This window comes from Panthera pardus, unplaced genomic scaffold, assembly GCF_024362965.1.
Source record: "Panthera pardus isolate Hobbes unplaced genomic scaffold, ASM2436296v1 HiC_scaffold_17, whole genome shotgun sequence".
NCBI classification, from domain to species: Eukaryota; Metazoa; Chordata; class Mammalia; order Carnivora; family Felidae; genus Panthera; species Panthera pardus.
This window is the reverse complement of record NW_026526732.1, coordinates 33,594,937-33,620,471: the sequence shown is the minus strand read 5'-3', so window position 1 is coordinate 33,620,471 and position 25,535 is coordinate 33,594,937. Positions and strand designations below refer to the sequence as shown.

The following is a 25,535-nucleotide window of genomic DNA, read 5'->3' as shown; positions in this document are numbered from 1 at the left end:
GCTAATACTCTAGGATAAGAGAGATTCAGGAGTACTTAAAGAAGGCAACACAACAATGAACAAAGCCAGAAACAACCATGGGCAACTGAAATGCTATTGCAAACTCTCACAGGTAAATAAATGCATAGTATCTCATTACAACCATTAAACAAGGAAAGTCCTAGAACTCTCCTGCCCACAATATTCCACAGAAACTTCAATCAAACATATACATGTGTCCCCTTCCAAGATCTAGTACCTAAAAACTTGAGAAAACCTTCCACGTCCCCACTGAACACCAATGCCTTGACCTTCAAATTGTGGTCACCAAGTTATGATTCTTCCAAGAGCAGTCACCAAATATTTACTGAGTTCTTCTGTGTTAGAGGCGATAGGGGATACAAAGACATTAGTGACCTATTCGTTGTTATCAAGAGACTTATAATCCAGGGGAAAATAAAAGATGTTCACATAAAAAAAAACTGAAAACAGTGTAGATGAGTTTGGCTCTGAACTTAGATCAAACTGCGTTCAAACCTAAGCCTGATCTTTTAAGAGTTTACCTCTCTACACCTCAGTTACCTTATGGATCATGTGAATAACACTATCCTGTAATACGACTGTGAGATAAAAATGAAACAAGCAACGTGCTTATTATTAACACAGTGACCAGTGCAAAGTAAGCAGCCAAAATTCAGCAATATCCTTGTTAATTATTACAACAGAAACACAAAAGCTGCCATGATACAATAAATAGCACCAACGTTCTTTTGGAGGCCAGAACAGACTTTCTTACTGAGTCTGAGGGAAATGCTTGAATTCGAGTTGCATCTTCAAAGAGATGTGAAAAGTGAACAGAGACCTGACTTACAAACTGGGTCCGAAGCTAGCTATTTTGTTTTGTGGCTTGGGCAGTGCAAGAATATCTAACATTTCAGGAACCCGGTTTCTTCATCTATAACTTGGAAAGGTGGTTTCAAATGGCTGCTAAAATCTTCTGGAGCCAACATTCTGTGATGTGGTGTAGGAAACCAGTTAAGCAAAAGGAAAGAAGGAAGGAATTCTAGATACGGTTTATGAAAATACAGAAAAAAATAGAGCTGTACAAAATACAGGGAAGAATCCTCTTGCTAGAGCATAGGATCCAATGTGGCGGGGGGGGGGGGGGGTTGTCAAGGGAAAAAGACTGCTCATTTTGACTCCCCTTATAGCAGAAGGGGGCTGCTAGAGGTTACTGAACAGGCATAATAAAAGAGCATCTTACCAACAGAAGGATGTGATAATAGCATAGAGGGCAGAATCAAACTGAGGTATGAAGATTAAGGGGGTGACAAACAATCAGGAGACTGAATGGATGTAATTCAATGATTCTGGGGTAATGAATGGGAAATGAGTGGGAACTAGCCTTGGAGAAGAATTACAAATCCCTAACTTTTTGCCCCAAGTCTTTAGATTAATTTGAAGCATTGGTTTTAGAAAAACAAGACAAAACCCTTAAGGTTTCCAGGTTCCCTTACAGAATCAAACTTCTATTTCTTCCAATCCTACAATTCTATGATTCTAAGATTCTGATACAAATGATCCGGATTGGGGACGAGGCTTTTTTTTCCCAAAGGTCTCTGGATAATTTTCACATACAACCAGGGTTGAGAATCACTGTGTCAAGGAAGGGAAAGAAGACATGGGGCAGTTAGCCCTTCTTAATAGGACATCTCTGAGTAGGCCAAAAATGATGAGGACAGGATTACTGGGTTCAACTGGGAGGAGCTGACTTATCCTCAGACTGGAAGGAGGCCACCTTTCCCACTGAGGGGCAGGAAAGAGGTAAGAATGAGTTAGTCAGTGTTGGGTAGAAAACCAGTTGTCAGATGATCATCCAGCTTCTCCATATCAAGAATCAGTTTCAGGGGCACCTGGGTGGCTCAGTTGGTTGAGCATCTGACTTCAGCTCAGGTCATGATCTCACAGGTCGTGAGTTCGAGCCCAGTGTTGGGCTCTGTGCTGAAAGCTCAGAGCCTAGAGCCTGCTTCAGATTCTGTGTCACCCTCTCTCTCTGCCTCTCCCCTGCTCATTCTCTCTCTCTCCCTCCCTCTCTCTCTCTCTCTCTAAAATAAATAAACATTAAAAAAAAAGAATTGGTTTCAAATTCTGATTATAAGTCAACTCACATTGCTATGAGTACTTTAGAAATTTCTGTACAGGGACACATGGGTGGCTCAGTCAGTTAAGCATTCGACTTGATTTCAGTTCAGGTCACGATCTCACGATTCATGAGATTGAGCCCTGCATCAGTCTGTGTTGACAGTGCACAGCCTACTTGGGATTCTCTCTCTCCTCGCTCTCTGCCCTTCCCCCACTCTCTAGCTCTCAAAAAATAAATAAACATTTAAAAGAACTGACTTTTAAGCATACAAATGGTTATCATTTTTTTAAATACCAGGCTCAACTATTAACATCTTTGAAGAAAGTTAATTATGAAAATTATCTTTATACTTTCAAAAGCTGGGGCATTGGGTGGCTCAATCAGTTGAGCATCCAGCTCTTAATTTTGGCTCAGGTCATGATCTTACAGTCATGAGACTGAGCCCACCATCAGGCTCCACACTGGGTGTGAAGCCTGCTTAAGATTCTCTTTCCCTCCCTCTGTCCCTCTCCCCAACTCACTGTCTCCAAAAAATAAAAAATAAAAATTTGGACTCCTCTAAGGATCTTATTCATGAAAAAAAATCTTTAATAATTTCCAGCAGACATTTCAGAGAAGAGCAGTGGCTTTATCAAGCATCATTATTTCTTAAATATTTCTTGTATAAAAACAAAACATAACATAAATATACAACAAAGATACACAGAAACAAAATATCAATAAAAATATATGATAGTCTATAGCTACAGGTTAGATATGTTCAGGAATAAAAGGTGTGTGGAGGGCAGATCTCCATTTTATTTTTTTAATTTTTTTAATGCTTATTTTATTTTTGAGAGAGAGAGAGAGAGAACACAGCGAGGGAGGGACAGAGAGACAGGGAGACACAGAATGTAAAGCAGGCTCCAGGCTCCCAGCTGTCAGTTCAGAGCCCGAGGCAGGGCTTGAACTCATGAACCATGAGATCATAACCTAAGCCAAAGTCAGACGCTTTAACCAACTGAGCCACCCAGGCACCCCCAGATCTTCATTTTAATACTTTCCTATTATTACCAATTTACCTGACCTCAATTTGTTTTTACTTAAGCAATTTTACTATATATATTCCCTATACGATGCCTCAAATCCTTTGTTTCAGTGATGTAGAAAATAACTACCTCTCTAAATACATACACTGGTATATCTCACACAAGAGACACCAAGCCTTTATGGTGTTATATGGACAGTCCCAGAACAGATTTCAATTGCACTAATTCACAATTCATTAATATCATGAATGAGAAAGAAATAAATCAAATTCTTCCAGTTGCTGTCACCATCTGGAAAATTTACAGAATGAACCCTATTTACTACATATTATGATATTCCTAGTTTCTGCAGTTAAGGCAACTTCACATATTTTTTAAAGTGTTGGCTTTTGTAAAAAAAAAAAAAAAAATTAACGGTCTTCTTATAGATACAAAAACGATCTTATTTTACAAACCAATCACGCCTAAGGCTGAAAAGAAATACTTCTAACTAAAACACAGTATAATCTTTTATTTTCTCCAAAACTTAACTCACTGTTGAATAAATATAGAATTCCATAGTACTTCTTTCTATTCTGAAAGAAGAAATGGTTTTTCAAGACACAGTATTTTGCTTTTATCAGTATAGTACGCAGCTGCATTATTTGTACTTATGCCCAACATTCAGTAAATGCTCAAAGTATTAAAAATAACCGGCAATTCATATTTAATACTTAACAAGAGGTACATAGTGACTACTGAGGGCATACTGATAAAACTGAGCCACCATTATTCTGGAAAAGGAAATTTACAAAACTGAAAAGAATTATTGCTTATGGGATGACCATTCTCCACATTAAACTCTGTAATGGGAAAAGACAAGTCAATTTAGAAAACTCACGTGTTTTTTAAAATGTCAGTAACTTCCCAGAGGTTTGGAAACATGACGTAAGTATTAGGATGTACAAAACAGATCTCCACAAATTCAGTTTTACATTCAAATTCTTGCTGAAACTTCATCTGTTTACCCAAATCAGAGGAAATAAAGGTGCCTGCAGGAAACAGGCAGCAGCTTACTGATCCAGCATCACAAAGCTGACCCCCCTGTGGAATGTTCAGTCACGTTATGTTGGAATAAAAGGCAAAGGTTAGGATGCAAACCCCTTCTCGCTTCCTGAGGCTGGACCCTATAACTGTGAAATACGCTGAACCCCTTGCTTTTCCAAATTCACAGTACTTTTAATCCATGGCCCAGGAAGCAGATGATCAGAATAAGAAGAAAGTAATAAAGATGTTGTGCAACACAAAATCTGACAACATTCAGTCTTGAAATATTTTGTTCCGGGGTGCCTGGCTGGCTCGGTCAGAAGAGCATATACAACTCTCGATCTCAGGGTCCTGGGTTTGAGCCCAATGTTGGGTGTAGAGATTACTCAAACAAATAAACTTAAAAAAAATGGGAAATACTTTGTTCCAATAAAAACCAAATACTAAAACAACTGTATAAATGGTAAAAGATCACAGAACATAAAATGGGAAAAGGCCTTAGAGATCACCTAACTTCATGCTGCTTTCCTGTATGTTGATGAATTAGGACTTTGGTATCAAGGTCTTACTCCACTCTATGGCACTTTTCTATAACACAGATGCTTTTTTTGTGTGCTATGACTAATAAAGATTTGACCAAATTCTCCAAAAGAAATGTTATTGCCTTGGGGCGCCTGGGTGGGTGGCTCAGTCAGTTGAGCGTCCGACTTCGGCTCAGGTCATGATTTCACAGTTTGTGGGTTCAAACCCCACGTCGGGCTCTGTGCTGACTGCTCAGAGCCTGGAGCCTGCTTCTGATTCTATGTCTCCCTCTCTCTCTGCCCCTCCCCCACTCATGCTCTGTCTCTCTCTGTCTCAGAAATAAACATTAAAATTTTTTTTAAAAGAAATGTTATTGCCTTTAAATAAACATATTCCTTGTTTGCAGAGTCTGACAGGATCATGTCAAATGGACTCATGAGCCAACTCAAAGGGGCTCCCATTGGCCAAGGCTGGGACAATTTGAACATTAAAACAATAACTGAATTGAGTGTGCTCGATTGAAATACAAGGAATATATAAAAATCCACAAGCCAACAATGACACTCAAAAAAAAAGAAAGTCAGGCAAACAACAAACATGAGATAAGTATTATACTAATGGCTATTCTGAAATATGGTAAAAGGAGAAATTCAGTTGTTTATCCTGCACTTCAAATAAAAATTGTATTTCACAGTAATCAAATAGCCCACATTGAAGAAGGAAAGTCATTTTGCACAGAAAATTGCAAGCCTATGAAGTTGAAGTAATGATAAAACTTAAAAGTCTCATTTTAGGATACAGAGTTTTAGTTTTGCAAAATGAAGAGTTGTGGAGATTAGCTGAACAGCAATTGTCACTGCACACTTAAAAATGGTTAAGATGGGGGCGCCTGGGTGGCTCAGTCGGTTGAGTGTCCGACTGTGGCTCAGGTCATGATCTCACAGTTCATGGGTTTGAGCCCTGCCTCGGGCTCTGTGCTGACAGCTCAGAGCCTGGAGCCTGCTTCTGATTCTGTGTCTCCCTCTCTCTCTCTGCCCCTCCCTCGCTTGCACTCGGTCTCTCTCAAAAATAAACATTAAAAAAAAATTTTTTTCTAATGGTTAAGATGATAAATTTTAGTTATGTGTATTTGATCACAATTTTTTTAAATCCCATTTTATCATCATTTTGCCATCCCTAATGAGAGAATTGATCCAGAGGAGAGTCACCAATAGATTCTGACATTAGTATGAAAGGCTAGAAAGGAAGTTGATGTTTCTATGGTGCCAAAGTCTCACATCTCCTGGATTATATGCTATACTCAAATGGAAAAATATAATTTTATAATGAGGAGGTCAGTCATCATCTTTTTTTTTTATGGTTTTTTTTTTTTTTTTTTTTTTTTTTTTTTGAGACAGGAAAGAGAAAGAGCGAGCACGTGCACCCACATGAATAGGGAAGGGGCATTGAGGGAGGGAAAGAGAGAATCCCAGGCAGGTTCCACACTGTCAGCCCAGAGCCTGACTTGGGATTTGATCTCACAAACCATGAGATCATGACCTGAGCCTAAATCAAGAGTCGACATTTAACCAACGGAGCCACTCAGGTGCCCCAAGATCAGTCTTCATCTTAATCAATCTCAGCTACAATAGAAAGAAAGCATTATATGGCTCCTGATAAGATGTAATATGAAACATACAACTTGGCTATTAAATACTCTTACCAAAAATGTTTATTCTTAATTAACCAAGCACATAGCTCTAAATTTTACTTTATATTAAATAAAGAGTATGGAAGACTAATTTGAATACCACACATGGAGACAATCAGACAAACCCGGAAAAAAGAAAGAGTCTACTAGGTATTAGGCCTCTGCTTGTATCTCTCCCACAGGTCACTGTCATGAAAAGGCAAGGGATGGGAAGAGGGCTATTTTAGGTTACAAAAGACTTAAAGTGACAGAGCCAATAACCAAATGCAGTATATGCTCCCTGATAGGATCCTGGTTCAATAAATAAGCTATACAGGATGTCACAGGGATGACTGAAGAGATTTTAATACAGACTAGATATTAGATATATTAGAAAACTGCTGCCAACTGACAGTTATATAATAACAGTGTTCTGGTTAGATGGGAAAATGGCCAAATTTTTTTACAAATACAGAATAAAGAAATTGGAGTGAAATGTCATGAGTTCCATAATTTATTTTACATTACTTCAGAGAAAAAAATACATGGTAAAAAGTTAATGTAATGAAAAAAGTAGGCAATGATCATCAACAGCTGCTAAAAACCCGCTACGCAAAAGCTTGTTGGGAAATTTACAATGGATGGATCAAGCTGACTGGCAATACCTAAACCCACGGATCAAACTTAATCCCAAGAAGACAGCCAACCATTCACTATGTCTCTTGAAGAAATGCAGTAAGAAATCAACAGAAACTAGCATGAAGGATTCTCCAAACCACCACCACCATCAGAATTAACCTTGAGGAGTGCCTGGGTAGTTCAGAAAGTTAAGCATTCAACTTCAGCTCAGGTCATGATCTCATGGTTCATGGGTTTGAGCCCTACATCAGGCTCTCTGCTGTCAGCACAGAGCCCGCTTTGGATCCCCCATCCCCCCCACCCCCGCCTCTCTCTCTGCCCCTTCCCTCCTGGTGCTATCTCAAAATAAATAACTTAACTAAAAAAAAATAATAATAATCAACCTTGAATCTGATTAAGCCTCAGATCTACCTACCAATGTAAGAGGATATTCAAAAAGAGAAACATATTAATTAACCATCACCAAAGGGATGCAATCAACAAATGTGGGAAATTCTAAAGAAACAACACAGTTTTTTCAATAAGGAAACTTAAAGAAAAGGAGGGGAAAGAAAAGAAAAGAAAAGAAAAGAAAAGAAAAGAAAAGAAAAGAAAAGAAAAGAAAAGAAAAGAAAAGAAAAGAAAAAAAAAAAGAAAAGAAAAGAAAAGAAATGAAACTACATATTAAGATATTTAAGAGACATACCAACCAAATGAAATGTGACCTCATTTGGTCCTGACTTGAACAAACCAACCACAAAAACATTTATAAAACAAATGGGAACAACACTCACTGAATATTTGCTATTAAGGAGATATGAAATTGTGAGATGCAACATTGGATGTGTGGTATTGTTTTTTCTAAATGCTTACCCACTACAGATATATAAAAAAGTATTTACAGGTGAAGTGATACAATATCTGGGACTTGCTTCAAAACAATCCAGCAAGGTACAGGGTAGGGGGACAGGCTGTTTGGTGGCACAAAAGAGGACACAAAATTAACCATGTATTAGTAATTAGCTATAAGATGGGTACATGGAGATTCACTATCCTACTTTATGTCTGTATACACTTTGATTAAAAATTAAAAAAAAAAAAAAAAAAGAAGGGAATGAAGCATCTTCACCTAATTACAGAACCTTTTTCACCTACCACCTCAAATAATAAATACCAACCAAAGTAAAGTAAAATAACACCGACAAGAGAAAGTCTGTAAGGCCTCCGCCACAAGCCTCACAACGTGAGAAGATTCTGGTGAACAGCAGTGTGAACCCAAACCCAACTTTTACAAAGTGCACTGAACGTGAAGGGGAAAAACTGGGTTGGGGGTCATGGGTGTTCCTTACACTGGGTTCCCTATTTGTACATCCTAAGTTCCCATGATAAAAAGTGATGACCACAGAACACATTTACTTGATTTTCCACATATATCGGTCGCTTTCTGACTTGCTGTCTTCCCACTTTTATCCTTTTACCCACAACCGCCAAGGGAGGGGGCAGGGGAGAGGAGTCACCAACAATACTTGCTTACTGGGTGGGAAATTTAACTAGCAAAACTGAAATGTTTCCATATTGCGCTAGAAAAATCAAGACTGGTTTTACTGTAAAATGTCTCACTCCAACTGAAAACCTGGTTTGTGGTCTGTGGAAATTACGAAGGCATCTGCTTTTTCCCTTTCTTTTTTGGAAAGGAAGCTGGACTAAAGACTCTTGTGTAATTTGTATTTGGATGTGGTGTTTGCAGAGGATTATGATCTTCCCAAATTTCTAAGTGGTTCCATCTGTTTTTATGGGAAATTTGGCTTAGAACGACTTTAGAAAATGAAGACCCAAGTAAGGAATCCAATCGCCTTTACAATTAGTCCTCGTATATTAACTGAGTGGTTAAGAAGTAACAGAACCAATGAAACATTCATTGGGAAAAAAAGTGTTTTTTAATTGAACGTGGAACTGATAAAAAGCCTCTGTACATAACTCTCAATTTACAAAACAGGAACAGGTTAAAACTATGCCATGGCTGGGGACTGGGGGGAGAACCTGGGTAGCTGGATCAGGTAAGTGTCTAAGTGTCAGACTCTTGATTTCAGCTCAGGTCGTGATCTCACGGTTCGCGTGAGTTGGAGCCTGAATGTGGGGCTCTGTGCTCTCAGCACAGCTGAGGGGATCCTCTCTCTCCCTGCCCCTCCCACACATGCATGTACATGCATGTGTCCTTTCTCTCAAAAAAAAAACAAAAAACAAAAAAAAAAACTATGCCACAGGGATAAAATCAGCAAAATAAAAAATAGGAATGATATAGGACAATCCAACTTCTTAAAAAATAAATAAACTACAAGTAAATATAAAACAGAAAAGGAGACAGAACCTATAAAGAGAATCACTAATCACAATGTGCGCACCTAATTTAGATACTGATTCAAACAAAAAACTGAAAGAAAACAAAAACTGGAAATCTGAATACAGTGAATATTTGATGATATTAAAAGTTAACTTAATTTGTTTAGGTGTGATAATGGTATTGTGACGTTTTTCAAGAGTCTTAGCTTTTAGAAATACATACCGAAATACATACAGGGGCACCTGGGTGGCTCAGTTGGTTTAAGCATCTGACTCTTGATTTCAGCTCAGGTTATGATCTCATGGTTGGTGGGTTCAAGCCCCATGTGGGGCTCTGCGCATGCAGAGCCTGCTTGGGATTCTCTCTCTCTCTCTTTGCCCCTTTCCCATGCTCTCAAAATAAATAAATAAATTTTAAAAAAAGAAATATATGCAGATGGAACAAGATGCCTAGGATGTGCTTCAAAATGATACAGTTGCAGGTAAAGTAAACAGAGATATGGATAAAAGCAAGGTTAGCCATGAGTTGATCACTGTTAAAGCTGGGAGATGGGGAAGTACTGGGTGGGAAGGGTCATCATGATACTATTCAATTTTTTTTCTTTGAGAGAGAGAGAGACTCTCAAGCAAGGTCAGCATGGAACCCGACATGGGGCTTGATCCCATGACCCTGGGATCATGACCTGAGCCTAAATCAAGAGTCAGACGCGCAATTGACTGAGCCACCCAGGTGCCCCTTGATTTACTTTTGTACATATTTAAAACTTTCCAAATAAAGCTTTTTCATTAAAAGAAAGGAAATGACAAAGTTAGCTTATGAATTTTTTAACTTTTTAAAACACTGTAACATCTAAAAAAAGAACAGTGATACATTTTCTACCTAAAGTAGAATATTAACAAATAAATTTAGAATTAGTATTTTTCCATCTTGAAATTGTCTAAAAATTTCAGCAAGTCACAAAATGAGAATCATAAAATCTCAGACCTGGAGGACACCATGATGGCCCCAAAGTCCAAGTTCTCAGCCCGTGAATCTTCCTCCCCGCTCCCAGCAGGCAGTTACCAGCCTCTGGCAGAGGTCCTTCAAACCTTGAGAAAGTCACTTCCTTCCAAGACAGCCCACTCCATCCTCTGCCTACTCCAACTGTCAAAAGTTCCTCTCATACCAAAAAGGAGATTTCCCTTCTCCAGATCTCAGTTCTACCCGTGGAAAAAGGGTTTTTCAAACACATTCATGAGCTGTGAAATCAAGCTGGTAAATTGTTGACTGCCATTTTTATTATTGTTGTTGTTATTATCACGCAGAAAAGAAAATCTCAGAGTGAACTGCACGTAGTAAAGCTCAAGATTTAATTTATGAAGCTTGTTTCTGTTCTTTATGTACACACACATCTAAAAAACACACATAGACTTCCATACTGATAAAAGAGCCAAGATATCCAATCTGTGTCTTATGGTACCTTTTGTCAAGGAAAAAAAAAAAAAAAGTTAGAAAGAAAGCCAGTGCTCAAACCATAGCTCTCAAAACACCTCAACAAGTTGCCCACCCCAGCAAGCCCTAGCCCTTCGGTTATCTCCAACAGCCAGTGCCTCATGTTGCTATAGTTTCTCCTAACCTCAACATCCCAGGCAGCCTTCCAGGCACAAGGCTTCAGTTTGTCTAATCTTCCACTGGTTTTTATCGAACAAATATATACTTAGTCCATACTACACAGCCCTTACAATGCAGTACCTAAAAATTAACAATATATTCCAAGTCAAAACAGAATAATCAATTACAGCCCACATTCCGCCTTAAATATTTCACATATTCATTTAAAAACATCCTTTGAGATACAGGTAGAGACATCCGCTAAGTGGAAAAGACTAAGCCTAGAAAGAGTTGAGTCAACAGATTATGATGGCAGAAGAAGTCTTGGGTGACATAAAATTAGAGAGGAGAGTCAAAGGACAGAACCCCAGGATACAGGGAAAAGCTGAAGGGACAGTCAGAGAAGTCTTCAAAGAACAGAAGAAGTAGAACAAAGCACTGCAACATGTCAGGAGAGAATTTCAAAGACAATGCTGGGTCAAGAGTATCAGAAGTAACACAGGGGAAGAAAGCATTCAATAGATCTGACAACAGGGTCATCTACTACCTGGAAAAGAGCAATTTCAGAGGAGTGGTAAGACTCCATGTCAACGAGCCTCGCACTGAGGAATACAAACGCATCTACTACTTTTTAATAAAGCTTCATTCACACTGAAAAGAAGGCCAAGACTGCGCTGTTTTAGAACTCTTTCAAGGAGCTTATGATTAAGCAGACTTAACTTTATTTCCAAAAACTTTCATGTTATTTATTTCAACCAGTTTTGTAACTAACAAGACAATCTGCATACAGCTCATTAGGTTTCCCTGCAAATGCCCATGGAATCTGTAAATCTGATTGGGAGTCCTTGTCTGTCATCATAAAAACCACTTGCAAAAAATACTTTAGATAGGAGATGACCAAGGCTAAAATTTCAGTGACAATCACCACCACAGACTTCCCACCACAAAACAGTTTCCTCCCAAAATTGCTACAAAGATACCATGAAAGCTTTATCAAATGTTTTGCCAAAATCGTATGTCTATGTTTTTCCTCTTAGAAAGGGCACTTTATTATAATTTTTAATTTTTTTTAATGTTTATTTATTTTTGAGAGAGAGAGAGAGAGACAGAGGACAAGCGGAGGAGGGGCAGAGAAAGAAAACGAGACACTCAATTTGAAGCAGCCTGTAGGCTCTGAGCTGTCAGCACAGAGCCCAACACGGGGCTTGAACTCACAGTGAGTTCATGATAGGAGCCAAAGTTGGACGCCCAAGGGACTGAGCCACCCAGGCACCCCTAAGGGCACTTTAAATTACCTTCTCCATCGAGACAAATGAATGAGCCACAGACAACACTTCACTGGATCAGGACTTAATTCAGGGCACCTGAACCATTAAAGAAACAAACATAAGAAGCAGTGTCATTTCCCCAATGTCACACTTAGGAATTGGTGAACTGGGACTTGGCACCACAATTTTCTTTATCCCCTCTGCTCCTTTCAGGAAAAAAGGAAGAAAAAAAAAAAAAAAGTATCAGTTACCTGGTTTGTTAAAATTCCAGTCACTAAAGACCCAAGACAAACTCCCACAAAAGTTTATTCTTTTCAGGACAGATCAATGATGGCCGAAGTTCCACTCCACCTGACACTTCCAAGGTACTCAAGTGAAGACAAGAATTTTGATCATTCCGTGGTACTGTGAACTACCGACTTCAGCAACTCCTCTATGACTTGTCAACATTCCAGTTGGACTCAAATTTCCATTTAAAAAAACAGCGGGGGACAAGTAAGACAGACCTCAGTAGTTACTGTCTTACTTTCTGTATGCTTCCACTTTTCCCCCCTTTCTCCTTTATAACTAAAGCCAGCAAAGGAACAAGTGTCATTCTCATTAACTGCTTTCCAGTTTCTGAATGAAATCTACCCCTTGTGATCAAATTAAAATTAGACACTAATGCACTAGTGGAGTACTGGCTGTGGGTCTCCTCCCTGGGGAGGAGAATGCAAGTAGGACTAGGGTATCAAGAAGGAATTGAGGGATGATACAGGACAGCAGTTACGACTGTAGGGTCTGGAACCAGACCACCTGGGTTCAACTCCCCGCTCTGCCATTAATTAGCTGAATGAACCCGAGCAAGTTATTTAACTTTGTGATGACTCGGTTTTTTTACAGGTAAACCTAGAAAAACAGTACCTACCAGACTGGGTTACTGTGGGGATTCACTGAAAAAATTAAGCAAAAGTGCTCACAGAACAGTATCTGATACACATTAAGTATTCAAGAAATGTTACCTATTATTATCAATATTTTTGAATTCAATATGTAATGTCTTTACAAAGAAAATAATTAAACTACATTTCAATAAGTACATATTAAACTAATTCAATACGTAATGACTTTACAAGGAAAATACACTAAGCTGTATTTTAATTAAAAGTAAAAATTAGGGGTGCCTGGGTGGCTCAGTCGGTTAAGCGTACAACTTTGGCTCAGGTCATGATCTCACGGTCCATGAGTTCAAGCCCCACGTCGGGCTCTGTGCTGACAGCTCGGAGCCTGGGGCCTGCTTCGGATTCTGTGTCTCGCCTCTCTCTCTGCCCCTCCCCTGCTCATGCTCTGTCTCTCTCTGTCTCAAAAATAAATAACAACATTAAAAAAAAAAAAAACTAAAAAGTAAAACATAAAATAAACTACCTCTCCCGTAGAAATCCTGCCTTTATTAGTTAGGAAAAGCACTTGAACTATTAAGTGATTATCAACTTCAGCTATAATGCCAACCTTTTGATTTATAAACAGGATTCATAAACTAATGTATGACCCATGTTTGAGGCACTTTCCTCTCTACACTGCCAGACAGACCATACACATGGCAGGTTGATCTGATTTTACAATAACTGTAGTCCCATTAAAATTCAGTCAGCTGAAAAAAGCAATGTTTCGCTTGGTCTACTTCCAACATATTGCCAACTAAACTATGCTAAGCGAAAGAATGAAAGAAAGAGAGAGGGAGCATGGGAGGTAGGAAAGGAGAAAAAAGAAAAATCTACAATCATTGAAGTCTGGTATAAACATAGGAGCCTTGGAAAAAATTGTGCAGAACAGCAACATTACCTTGAGAATATATTAGTGTGTGAAGATCAGCTCTGATTTGGTTTAGAAATTGTTAGGGTTTTTTTTACCACTCGCTAAAGCATTTCCCATGTCCACAATGCTACATTCACATGAAACTGCTTTCATTGATCGAAACAATATTCAGATATTTATTCCAAAAACATGACAACTATACACGTGGCAAATGAACTAATTTCTATAATCCTACAAATGCAGCAATGAACATGAACTTTACTCTGGAACTAGAAAGCGCATGCCAAAAAGAAGGGGCAGGAGGAAATATCTTACCTATATACAAATGAAACTATACGATGTCTAGAATTTGCTTTGAAATAATCCTTGGGGGGGGGGGGGGAGGGTAGTATCAGGAGCGGAAGGGAAATATAGACGAAACATGACTGGCTGCGTGCCGGTAACCGTCAAAGCTGGGTGAGGGTACCTGGGGTTCATTACACTACTATTCTCTCTACCTGTGAATATGTTAAACTTCCCATAATAAAAAGTTTAAAAAGGACACTTCTCTGTAACTGACAATGGTACATTCCTTCTGCCAAAAACCACTTCAACAGATAATCAGATACAGTAAAAACATGAAAAACAGTAAAACCATGAAAAACAAATCTAACAACAAAAAAGGTCCTTAAGAAAAGAGCCACATCATCCTTCACTGCTATCATGTGTGCCATACAGAGCAAGTAACACATAGATCACGGATCTACAGAATGCTCGAATCTCTGCCCTCGAGTCTTTCCATTAAAGCTCGCAGCACTAGGGATGAAAGCGAACGGGCTGCAGTTAGGAGAAAAGCTGGAGCCACATCTGCACTACACATGCTGCCCACATCTACAGCTCTTCACTGCAGAGCCACAAAAGCTAAGAGTATCTTCAACATACCTTTATGTGTCTGTTTGCGGGGGGGGGGGGGGGGGGGGGGGGGGGGAGTAGGACAAATGTATTCATATTCCCATATGTGTGTAATGTAAAACAGACAATCTTGGCATTAAGGAAATTAAGACATAGGCTTTACCGATGTTGATTTTAGTGGCTAAGATCCAAAAACAGTTCTAGTTACAAGCTCATGGATAAACTCTTGATTCCTTTGTCAGTGGACAGACTCAACTCTTTTCATGACATTTTAACCTTTCCCACACACAATTTTTTTTATTTATGTAATTAAGAAAAAACAAGAGGTTTCCTTTTTCTCCTTAAGAGAAGTGAATTTTTTTTTTTTTTTTTCAAGGAAGGTGTTCATTCAGCAGCTTTTCTACCAGAGTCCAAAAGCAATTCAACAGAGCACACTGGGGAAAAGTGAAGGATTATCAGAGTGAACGTGGGCTCCAAAAACAAAGGGTGAATATGCACCACTGGCTAGCAGATGACCCTGCCACATTTGCTTTTCAAATACTAAAGGAAGGCATTTGGCACCATTTTCCAATAATCCCATAGGACTTCTACTTCCCTGTTTTTTCAACAGTATCTCAAAATGTTGACACATTTATTGAACTATTTTTGGAAGATCTAGCTCTGTCTACCTTCAGGGCTCAAGACACAAATAGATGTGAGCTACAGGACAGACCTCTAGCTACAAAACTTGGCAGGCTTCCTGAGTTCTCCAAGAAAAATTCAATTGGCAACTCCATTAGCTGCAGAAGAGCACAGAGCAGAGGGAACAACTCTGGACACAAGGAGGCTTTGGCTGTGCCTCTATTATGAAACTGGATGACTCTGGGTAAGATTAACCTCTTCCTGACTCACTTTTCTTATCTGTAGAACATATGGTACGAAATTGTTTTAAGAATCAAACGAGAAAATGTTCTAATGATTTACTCGGAAAAGAGAAAAAAAAAACTTTACAAATTAAAACAATTAAAAAAAGAAAAGAAAACCCTTAGAAGTCTATGCCACAAGCACCACATACAGTTTTATGCTGTTATCTATTCGGAGAAAGGAAAAATGTACCAATGACCTTGATGAAGAAAACCATATTTTGAACACATTCAATGTTTCTCAAACTTCACTCTCATGCCAACTTCAGAGTTTTTGCCAAATCCAAACTGTATTATTTACTGAATACTCAATCCTTAAACCAAGTTGCTTAAAAAATACCTACTTTAGCCTTATACTATGTTAATATCAATGAAATCATAGGTTTGAGGCACTTGTCTATTTTTCTGATGTACGCTGACATATATATTTAACCATTAAAAGAAAAAGATTCATCTGTATACCACCTTAACTCATTTTAACGTACCACCACACCTTGGGGAAACGCTATCCTGATCTACTGCCCGCAACACCTTCTACGTTAATGAACAAAGTAGTGTATTTGAATGTATAAGTCTGTAAAACCCACTGAACAATTTAACCTGCCCTAACCACATGCACACATGAGTCTTCGGGTCTTCCAGAACTTCCTCAGACCTCCCAGCCACTACCTCATTCAGAACCTCCATTTTTGTTGCCCCAAACTCCATACACAAAAATCCCTACGTGAGTGTAGTAATAAAAGTTCTCACCCTAAAAGTGCCCTAGTAATAAAAGTTCTCACCCTGAAAGTATTTAACAGAATCCACGAGTTCAAAGTTCCTCTATATCACAGAATCAATATTCAAAGAATATTTAAGTATTTGGATGTGAACCACGTATCAGTCTAAAGATAAACTAAGTTACTCAGAAAACACTAAAATAACATTGCCATTTTTGATACGTATTCACCAAATTTGTTTTTATTGTATATTTTAAAATCTAATTCAAGTTTACACTGTCAGATTTGAAGGCATTTGTACTGAACTAATTCTTGAAATACCACAGGGAAAAAAATAATACACCACCTGAAGTCTCCCTAGGAAGCACTTGCTTGTACAAAGACCTATCAGTCATCCATTCCCATCCATGGTAGACCTTGGCCCAATCTCTCTTTCTCTTTATACACACACACACACACACACACACACACACACACACACACACACATTCATACATACATACATAACTAAAACTGAAGATCAATTCAGCATCTGGCATGAAAAAAGGACAATTTTATTATGGCTGCAGTCCACAGTAATCTTGGGAATTTTATTTTTATCAATTTAAAACCCTAAGTCAGTGGATTGAACATGAGTTAATTTCTGCTCCCTCCCAAAAACACACTAAAATGACAGTAAGGAAATTTTTTAAAAAGGGGGGAGGGGGACAAAAAAAGGGAGGGGACAGGCTAGCAGATGAGATATATCAACAGAATTTTAGAAGATGGAAAACAGATGTACAAAGTAACTGACTTAGCAAAGAGAGGAAGCCAAACCTGAATCCCTGGCCTGGTGGGGGCTTGCAAGAAGCAATCCGAGTGCTGAAGAGGCCCCGGGATCCTCAGTAAGCGGAGGTTCCAGATACCACTGAGGGCTGAGGTGAGAGAAAGAGCCGAAAACAGGAGACCAGCTAGAAGCACATGGGACACTGAAACACCTCCTTCTCTCTCCTGTTCTCTCCAAACTTTTGCAGCCAAAAGACAGGAGAAGAGGTTCACTCTCTAGAGCAGCTGAAGGAAGAAAGTGTCCAGGTTTAGGGAATCCAGACATAGAGGGCAGATGTGAGAGGTACACAGAAAACAAAGAGGCCCAATTATTGTCAATACATATTCACAAAATGCGAAATAGACAAAAACATTTGTCTACTTGCAGTTTACACTCAGATGATAATAATACTAATACTGTAGAAGAGAGAAAAGGAAAAGATTTAAGGGATGCTGGGGCAGGTGTGGGAGTGGGGCTGTAGTTTCAAATAAATGATCATGGGAAGCAAAGATCTGAAGGAGTTATGGGAGTAAGCCATGTAGGTATCTGAGGGAAAGCATTCCAGACAGAGGGAAAGCAAGTAGAAAGGGCCACCAAGTAGGATAAGATTGGAGATACTACAAATATTTAAAAAAGGACATTGCCAAAAAGAAAATTCAGTGACCAAGGAGCAGCTTAGAAAATAGGAAAACAAAAAAATTCAGTAGAGAAGTTAGAAGAAAACACTGAAGAAAGCCAAAAAGTCAACAAAAATACAAAGAGAAAGTATAAGACTAAATAAATAAATAAATAAATAAATAAATAAAATTGGAGCGTCAATCTAGAAAATTCAACATCCAAAAATAACATAAGTTTCAGAAAGATCGGAGAACATAGAGGGAGAAATTACCATGGAGGAATATTTCTAAAGGACAAGAGTTTCCAACCCGAAAGTACAATGAGTAAAAAAACCTCCCACACCCAAGGCACACCATTATGAAATTTCAAAACACCAAGTTCAAAAAGAAAATCCTAAAAACTTCTGAGGAGAACAAATCAGCCACATGCATAGAAACGGGAATTAGAATTGTACTGCTCCTTCTCGATAGCACTGGGATGCCAGAACACAACAGAATAATGCCTTCAAAATTCAAAGGTTAAGTAATCACTCACTTAGAATTCTATACCCAGCCAAACTATAAAAGCATTCAACTTAAGAATACAAAAAGGCATTTCAGGTAGAGCATGCAACTCTTGATCTCAGGGTCATGAGTTCAAGCTCCATTTTTAGGTGGGGAGCCTACTTTAAAAAAAAAAAAAAAAAGGTACTTTATGAATGGAAAAAAGCTACTTCAAGACATGCAAGGTTTCACATAATTCACCTTCCACGTGCACTTTCTTGGAAACTACTGGAGGATAGAGTCACGTAAAGTAAGACTTAAGAAAGAGACATGGAGCCCAGTAACCTGGGAGCACAGGAAGAGAGGCAAAGGTACATCCCAGAATACAGCTGTACAGTAGCTCCAGAAATAAACCAGTCTTGCAGGATGGAAGTTTCCTAATCTCAAAAATAAGAACAGAACTAAATCAGCAGTTTTTGAACTTCTGTTTCCCAAAAACCTTTCAAAAACTGCTCCCAAAAGCTTTGTGCAGTGGCAGCATAATAGCCAATGAGATTTATCCAAGGAGTGATTACGGCTAATTGAAAAACTGGGGTGCCTGGGTGGCTCAGTCGGTTAAGCATCCAACTTTGGCTCAGTTCATGATCTCGTGGTTCATGGGTTCAAACCCCACATCAGGCTCTGTGTCAGTTCAGAGCCTGGAGCCTGCTTCAATTCTGTGTCTCCCCCTGACTCGTGCTCTGTCTCTCTCTCAAAAAAATGAATAAACATTAAAAGAAGGAAAAATTTTAAAAAACGAAAAACTGCTCCCAAAAATCTCTCTCTCTGACATTCAAGACACACACACACACACACACACACACACATATACTTTACTAAAGTCTCAGGCAATTCGTAAACCACTGGGCAGTACCTTCCCCACTAAACCCACTCCACATCAACTAAATAATTTCCACGCTCCTCTCTGGTCCTCTAGGTGAATGAATCTAAGGTATAAAAGAACCTAAGAATTATGTGGCACAGTGTAAATTACATTTTAATTTAATGTCTTCAAGATACGGTGATGTGTATCTATACTGGTAGAATACACAGGAAACTCAAAAATATGATTAAACTCAGCAGTGCTGTTATCACGGTGTTAGGTCCAGCTCAACAGGAAGTCTAGAAACCTGAATTCAGTGCTTAGAAAAGATGATTAGGGAGCTGGTAATCAGACCTATATGAAAACTTTCCAAAATCACAGTTATCTTGGAATAAGGCATTTGGAAGGTAATGTAAGTCCTTATGTATTTGAAAATTCTTTTCAAAGAGGTTGATAATGAGGCCATAAAAAGAGGAAAGCAAGACCAAACTGACTTTTCAGTTACAGCATGAAAGCCTTAGTTTAGATACAATGAACTTCCATACCTGATATGGACAATAAGATCCTACAGATGAACAGACAAATCCCTTTGAGCAATTTCCATGCCCTCCCATTCTTAACCTAGAAAGAACAAAAACCATCCCCGTGACACTGAAATTAGTTACATGTGCAAAACATTAACTTGGCTACCTAAAATCTTACTGATGCTATTTCTCAGAGCAAATAAAAAGATAATTCTTATTCCCCAAGATGCTCCTGGGTAGCTCAGTCAGTTAAGCAACCAGCATCAGCTCAGGTCATGATCTCGCACTCCGTGAGTGTGAGCCCAGCACTGGGCTCTGTACTAACAGCTCAGAGCCTGGAGCCTGCTTCAGATTCTGTGTCTCCCCCTCTCTCTGCCCCTCCCCCACTCACACTCTGTGTGTGTCTCTCTCTCTCTTTCTCAAAAATGAATAAACATTAAAAAAATTTTTTTTTTTAGAACCATCCGACTTCAGCTCAGGTCATGATCTCACAGTCTGTGAGTTCAAGCCCCACACCGGGCTCTGTGCTGATAACTGAGCCTGGAGTCTGCTTCAGATTCTGTGTCTCCCTCTCTCTCTGCCCCTCCCCTGCTCGCACTGTCTCTCTCAAAAATAAACATTAAAAAAAAAATTTTTTTTTAATTCTTATTCCTTAAACATATCCCGTATTACTATAAAAATCATTGGGGGGGGGGCCATCTATATACATTTAGACCTTTATGGCTCTATGTGCTGAAATGAAAAAACACTAATACATAGAGCAGTATCTGTGAAATGAAAACGATTTCTGTTTTAAAAGTAACTGAGAATATGAAATTAGCCCAATTTCAATCTTTAGGGAAAAAATCCAGAAGCAGTATGTCATAAACTATTGTGCTTATACTAACAGGTAAGAGACATCACTTTAAAAATAAGAAAATTGAGAAAAGCACCAAAATTCTCATTAAAATAAATACTATCCCAAACACTGGGTATTTAGAGAAACTTTATATTAATTATCTACCCTTCTAGACATGAAAAACACATCTAAGAAACCCGCACAGGTCTCATTCCAAACACAGATCAAGGGGAAACAATACCCACTAGCAAGAAAAGCAAATCCCCTATATGAAATATTGCCTACATGGTATTTCTACATTAACTAGTACCGAGCTCCATGTCAACTCCAACTTTCAAAGAATCCTCACAAAAATCACCTCCAAAATATTAAAGGTTCAATGAACAGATTTTCAAATGTATTAAGTACAATGTTACAGACACTTCACATAACAAATATATATACACATATATATAAATATATTTCCTCTCTCATATAAAATAAACATACATACACACTTTACAGAAAAACTTTAAAAAGCACTGGTTCTCACTTTCTAGCTATTAGAGAGGATTCTTTTGTTTCCCTGTTGGCTTACCTATAACTTCTACACAACTCTAGCGTTTATACTTGGAGGCCATTCCCCTACAACTAATGACAGCAGCCATGACTCCATTTGAGATTTTAGTCTGGGGCACTGCCCAGTCAGACGAATGATAGATATCTTATGAATACTGAGTTGCTGGTTTGTGCCAAAACATGGCATTCCCAAGGGATGCTCTGTCCGGAATCTGTGGGGGATTCATATACAAATCTTCTATTAACTCAGGCCTTCCAAAGAGTCTGGAAATGTTTGTGTGTTGGGGGAAAAGGACAAGGTCTGAAAGTGGATTTGCTGACTCCTAAAGGTCCAGCCCTGAAATTCCAAGATTCTATAAAAGGGCAGTAAATTAGGGTTTGGCTAGTATTTGCTAGACTACTGATGCCAGCATAAACATTTACTTACAGCTTTTAAATCTGTAAGGGTACCCAGTGGTTAGGTAGAGTAATTCTGAATCTGAAAAAACAAACAAGGCCACTGGAAATGTTTCTAAATAAAGGTGGGGCGGGGGATGTAGGCACATTTCCTTTGTTTTCTCCAGTAAAAATACAGATTTTAGAAATGCAAATTTGACTCTCAGCAATATGGATCCCTATAAATTACTATATTGCCTTATAAAAGTATTAGCAAGGCATGCTCTTCTAAAAAGTCCACACAGAGCTTTCAAAAACACTACTTCAGTTCAAAACAACAAAGAAAAAGGCCCATACCTTCCTGTGGAAACAGAAACAAAGTCAAATCTTTAAAAATATTTAGCATTCTACTATATAAAATATAAACCTCACGTTCCTAAATAAAATGGCAAAGATAAAAACGCTTGTAGTTCTCTAGCCACAGTAATATGAGAGTAGTGATTCAGAGCAAAACCTGATGTTAAACATAACTACACAATATTACTAATTACAGAGTAATTCTACCAATAAATATTTTGGTTGAGGACTGCTTTGTCATCTTGGCAAGTATTTTTAGTTGAAAGCAAAGGGTTGGGTAGTACACATGGACATGCTTATGATTTTTAAAAATCTATTTTTAAAATCTGGTGACTGGATAGGTCTTCTAAACTCGATTCTTTCGAACTGGTAATTTGGAAAGGGTAAACCACAGGAACGTTACGTTAAGAAGCAAAGGACCCGGCAAGCTCACCAACTCAGATCAGCACAAAGCTAAACTGGAAACCAGCGGGCGCTCACAAATCCAATGACAGGCGCAGAGTCACTAACACCTGTATAGACACTAACTGTAGTAAAAGCTACCTCTCCAGATACAGTGAGAGCCAATGTGAATTTCCTTGTCTTACATTCCCACGGTTACTTTTTGGTGGGCCTCTCTTCTGATGCATCCCCTAAATCGGCAAATTTGCTTCTTTCTACTTGGAATGGAATTTCTGATTTTAGTGTACACACCCAGCTGTATACATACCCAATTTTATAATACATACCCGGTTAACGATATTCCACAGCAGTTTAAATTTTTTCGCCCAAGTTAATAATAATTTCACTGAAATTCTAACTTTGTTGAATTATCACATTTAATCCTTTTAAGCAATCCCCGTCCCATTTAGATACCAATTTTGAAGCTGGGGCTCAACTCACCCACCTGTTTTCTCTGGTAGGTCTTTGCACACAGTGCTCCCGCTATTTGGGACTAGAGGTAAAAGATTAAGAACTGTTATGACTAGGTCTTTCTTAAAGAAGGGTGTTTTAGAAGCAAAGAAGTTGTCTCCTCCCATTACTCCAAATGAGCAGCCTCTTGTTCTCAGCGGTCCTTGTGCACACAAGACCACTACTGACTTCGGTGGGAATTCTGCCCAAGAAGTGAGGAAGACAGGATAGGATTAAATGAGCCCTAAATCCACACCATTGTGCCAAGTCATTACCACTTGTACAGTTCTCCAATAACCTCCAGGGAGTAGATTATCTGAGGTTTGGTAGTGGTTCTCAAATTGAATTATAGGACTGATCACTTGAGCCCTGCCAGGTGACACAGCTTCGCTCTTTAAAATTTCTGTCCGCCCGATTCACGTAGTCGGTGGCCCTTATCACAATCCAAGATTGCGTTGCAGTGCAGCCCCATCAGCCGCTGCAACGGCAACCCAGTGATTTCTCACAGCAACGAGGCTGCAAACAGAATCTGAACAGGATTAAGTGCTATTCGTTTCCCAGTAAAACCTATCCAAAGCCTGAGAATCCTACATCCCAGCTCCCGCGCGCCAAAAAATTGCCTCGGTTTCCCTCAAGTGCTAAACCCAAGGTGAAACGTGACAGAACGCCGGCTAAAATGCTAATTCTCACATTATATACAGTTAGGGAATAGAGAAATAATGCACTCCGGGAAGAGAGGGGAAAAAAGGGGGGAGGGGGGCATAAAGAGGGAACTGAAGAATATGGAAGAATATAGGGAAAACTGTAAGAATTATTAAAAAAAAAAAAAAGCTTAAATAACAGTACCAAGAACAAGACTCCTGGCCCAACGACGCCCCAGAGACACCATTTCGGAGGCAAGAAGTTCAAGAAACTGAGGGAAAGATGTGATTCAAAAAAACACATCCACCGCTCCTCTAGGGTTCCACCTTCTCACCCTCTTAAAAACAGGAGCAGCGGTTGTGGTGACGGGGAATTCAATTTAAGGTATCCTAGGGTCCCACAAGAGACCTCCCCTAAAAATAATAAGACTGTTGGCGAGAGATCTTCTAATCTCTCCCAAAAACCCTGACCTCAGGGGAGGTGAGCGATCCTGAGAAGTGTAAAGACCGATGTCCCCCACCCCCCACCTCCACAGACAAGCCAGCTGCCTCGTTCGGTTCGGTTCTTCCCGTCTTTCCCCCGGCAGCTCACCTAAAACTGCTCCCAGCCCTGTGTCCCCAGCCCCGGCGGAGGCAAACAAGCCATCCGTGCAGAGACCGCCTGCGTGTGGGAATTGTAAGGACCAGAGCGCAAGCGTGCGCCCCTCTCCGCAGCGGCCCCGGCCGCCGGCTTCCTCGGGGACCGCAACGGGGGCGCGCGCGGGCGGACGCCCGGCCGGACGGCGCGGCGCGTGGGGCTGGCGCGCCCCCCTCGCCCAGCAACCTGCGGAGCCCACGCGCGCTGCCTGTCCGGGAAGGCGCGGCGCCCTCGCCCGCGCTTCCTCACCCCAAATCATCCCCCTGAAGGACGCCGCCGCCCCCTCCCCGGAGCCCCCGTGCTGTGCTCCACGCTGGGATCGGCTCCCTCTCCGCGGCCCGCGCCCGGGATGGAGCCGGATTCCTTCTCCAGCCTCTCAGCGGGGCCCTGGACGCGCGACCCTGAGCCACGGCACCTCGGCGGGACCGGCGCAGTCCTCACCATGCCCCCACCTCTCCCGGCTCCGACCAGACGTGGCCCCGGCTCCCGGGAAGGGAGTTACGGGGGACCAAAGCGGAGCGGGGAAGCGGGAATCCGGCCTGGAGCAACAGGACCCGGACCTCGAGGCGGGAATGGGGTCCGGTAGAGAAGAGGAGGAGAGGAAAGACGTAGCCGCAGAAAATCCCAAAGCCGGTCGCCCTCCCCCACGGTGGGACCGTCCCGCCACCGCTTCCTGCCAGGGATCAGCTTCCCAGCTGCAGCCAGAGGAAAAATCCGAGCCGCCCCTGCAGCTCCGCAGAGACCAGCCTCTCGGCCCGGGTTCCCCCGGCCCGGGCCCGCCATTCTGCAGCCCCGCAAGCCTCCTTACCCGGACACTGCACCTCCAGGGCTCCCTCGCTGCGGGAACTGGTCCCGCTCCAGCCCCTGCCGCCGGGCCGCCGCAACCGCCTCCTCCCTCCGCTCGGTTTCAAATTGAAATTCCCTGGCTGGGGCCGTCAGAGGACTCGGAGCGCCAGCCCCGCCCCCTCGCGGCGGAAGCCCCTCCTGCGCCCCCGCCGGACGCGCCCCCGGCGCGGAAACCCCCGCGGGCCTCGCCACGCCCCCGCCCCCAGGCCACACCCCCGGGGCGGCCCTTCCCGCGGGATTCGCCGCGCGCGGTGGCCCGGGTACCAGGGCTGGAAAGACGCGTCTCGCCAGCAGAGCTGCCCTGGTTAATGACGGCTATTGCCAGTGCGCCAGGCTTTCACCCGCCCTTAAGTCCTTCTTATCAAGTTTTAAAAGTTATTTCTCCAAAGTGCGTTCATTGACTAACCCTTTGTTGAACATCTATTCGGAAGCAGACACAAGGGTAGGCCCTAGAGCCTAGAGACACGGAAATAAGGAAAAGGGGGGCCCCCTCGGTCTAGACTGGAAGAAATGCTTTCGCAGCAAGAGCATTGGAAAGGAACCATTTATTCTTCCTGTGGGAGAGGCTGGGGGGATTGGGGAAACCCCACAGAGGAGGGACTTGTAAGATG

At 40.8% G+C, this 25,535-nt stretch overlaps 1 protein-coding gene across 29 annotated transcripts in view; it reads right to left on the bottom strand.

Moving 5' to 3' along the window:
* EPB41L2 (erythrocyte membrane protein band 4.1 like 2) overlaps positions 1–25,001 on the bottom strand; it is a 218,554-nt gene extending 193,553 nt beyond the window's left edge. For 26 of the 29 annotated variants that reach the window (XR_002072821.2, XR_002072820.2, XM_019420591.2 and 23 more), the window contains exon 1: positions 24,887–25,001. The gene's annotated coding sequence lies outside the window, so the exon portion shown is untranslated. Of the gene's footprint in view, positions 1–24,033; positions 24,059–24,519; positions 24,632–24,886 lie in introns of those variants that run through there. The other 3 variants (XM_019420583.2, XM_019420589.2, XM_053904488.1) reach the window with 3 other exon arrangements.
* Between the last annotated feature and the right edge of the window lie 534 nt (positions 25,002–25,535).